The sequence below is a fragment of the Phacochoerus africanus genome, chromosome 9 (genome assembly GCF_016906955.1).
Source record: "Phacochoerus africanus isolate WHEZ1 chromosome 9, ROS_Pafr_v1, whole genome shotgun sequence".
Classification (NCBI taxonomy): domain Eukaryota; kingdom Metazoa; phylum Chordata; class Mammalia; order Artiodactyla; family Suidae; genus Phacochoerus; species Phacochoerus africanus.
This window is the reverse complement of record NC_062552.1, coordinates 80,770,193-80,772,784: the sequence shown is the minus strand read 5'-3', so window position 1 is coordinate 80,772,784 and position 2,592 is coordinate 80,770,193. Positions and strand designations below refer to the sequence as shown.

The following is a 2,592-nucleotide window of genomic DNA, read 5'->3' as shown; positions in this document are numbered from 1 at the left end:
ATTTGAATAGCCAAAGAATTGTCTTATGATCAATTTAAAAATAGAACCTGTGAGTTCTGCCAAATGCCATCGCTACCTCTTCCTTTTTTCTCTCTTTCTGTTGCACTGTACCATCTAGACTGCCCTTCCCAATCTTTGCTGTCCACAACTACTATGTTTTCATACTTGTTCCATTCTCTTACTTGTAGATGATTAGTCCTAGAGGATGTGGTAAAGGATATTGGACAGAAGTGACTCAACTGCTTTAGGTGACCACAGGTAAAATGCTTGCTTAGCAATAAAAATGGCCCTGAGAAGCAATTGTGGAGAGTTACAGTCTTTACACAGAATATACATGAATAATTAATTATTATAATATAGAACATTATTAACACTCCAAATTTTAATTTTCTTTTTCTTTTCTTTATCTGAAAACATTCCAGCTGATAAATCAATGGATGGAGCAAATCACTCTATGGTGTCAGAATTTGTGTTCCTGGGAATCACCAACTCCTGGGAAATACAACTTCTCCTCTTTCTGTTCTCTTCGGTTTTTTACGTGGCAAGCATGATGGGAAACTCCCTCATTATGCTCGCTGTGACTTCTGACCGTCACTTACACTCCCCCATGTACTTTCTGTTAGCCAACCTCTCCTTCATTGATCTGGGAGTTTCTTCTGTCATTTCTCCCAAGATGATTTATGATCTGTTCAGGAAATGTAAAGTCATCTCCTTCAGTGGCTGCATTGCTCAAATCTTCTTCCTCCACCTCATTGGTAGTGTGGAGATGGCTCTTCTCATCGCCATGGCCTTTGACAGATATGTTGCCATATGTAAGCCTCTTCACTATTTAACTGTTATGAGCCCCAGAATGTGTATTCTGTTCCTGGTCGCTGCATGGATAATTGGCTTGATCCACTCTGTGGTTCAACTGGCATTTGTTGTAAAATTGCCATTCTGTGGCCCTAATGTTCTAGACAGCTTTTACTGTGATCTTCCTCGGTTCATCAAACTTGCCTGCACAGATACCTATAGGCTAGAGTTCATGGTCACTGCCAACAGTGGATTTATATCCCTGGGATCATTCTTTACTGATTACTCCTACATTTTTTATCCTGATTACTGTTCGGAAACACTCTTCAGGGAGCTCATCTAAGGCCCTCTCCACCTTGTCAACTCATGTCATGGTGGTGATTTATTTTTCGGTTCCTTGCATTTTGTTTATATGTGGCCTCATCCCACATCCCACCTAGACAAATTCCTTGCTGTTTTGATGCAGTTCTACCCTTTTTAAATTCAGTCATCTATAATTCAGGGAACAAAGAAATGAAAATGGCTCAATGAGGAAAGTATGCAGTCAGATTTTATTTATAGGATTTTGTAAATGCCAAAAGTATCATGAAGTCTCCTTAGTCACATGGAGATATTGAATTTCATTATTTTAATATCAGGAGCATCTAAGTACCTTATGAACATTTAGTTGTCCCACATTAAAATAACTGGTCTTTTAAAAATTTTTACGTGAGAGATTGTGCTGCTTCTATAGCTGCAGAAAAAAATGTGGAAAATGTGTTCTGGAGAAGGCCAAAATGCTTATCTCTCAGGAAAACACTACCTTGACGCATTTACTATTATCTGTGCTAAGTCTAATTCAGTGTCAGAGTGGGTTATATATAGGAGAGGAATGCAGATTGACAGTAAGTAAATCGATGCTAGATGGAAATACATACATAATCCCAATTTTTATTTTGCCACAAAAAATTATCAACTGATCTGAACAACTTCCACATAAGGTAACTCATTCTTTCACTATAAAGAAATTTCTGGGAAGTCAAGTGATGACAGGAACATCAAGAGCAGGGAGTCAAGCATGAAGAGTGTTAGCTGCGTTATTCAATATTTAATCATTATCAGATTTTGACACTTAATGCCTATATGTCCCATGATAATATATGCCCCCATCACATTTGGAGGAAACAGGATTCCTTAGACCAGGGCTTTTATTTAATAGTTCGGCTGGTCTCACAAATGTTAACTTTTGACTTTTTTATTTAAGTCAATCCCAAAGCTGAGGGGGTTCTTAGGCCATGGATGAACACAGCCAGTACGCCCCAGTAGTGACAATAGTCAATCCTTAACCCACAAAACTCCTTTACCTTTTGACTGTTCATACTATATTCCTATGTAGTTAGATGATTTTATTTCCACATGTAATCAGCCAATTTCTTCCTTACCTTCTGCTAATATGACTGTTCATTTTGCATCATTAATGATTTGAGTCACGAAAGCTAAATTTAGTTTTGGAGATGCTTTATTTATAATAGCATACATTGAACTTCCCTAATTTCAATCTATAGGAATAAGGATTTTCCATCAACAGATTTAGAAATTTTAATTTTTACTCATTTCAACAAAGAACCAAGACTTATTCTCAAAGATATATTGCAGATAACTCTGATCCTTATATAACTGAATGAGCACTCAATACACCTTAACTCAATACAGCTTAACCAGTTTACCAGTGCTCCCTTGGGCCACTTGGCCCTTATTGATTTCATAAGTTTTTTACTTGATAACTTGTTTGCCTTTTCTTTTGATTTCCATTGCCCTTAT

General features: G+C 37.2%; 1 pseudogene; it reads left to right on the top strand.

The window, feature by feature from the left end:
• The first annotated feature begins 433 nt into the window (after positions 1 to 433).
• Positions 434 to 1,323, top strand: LOC125136702 (olfactory receptor 4F3/4F16/4F29-like; annotated as a pseudogene).
• Positions 1,324 to 2,592: the final 1,269 nt, after the last annotated feature.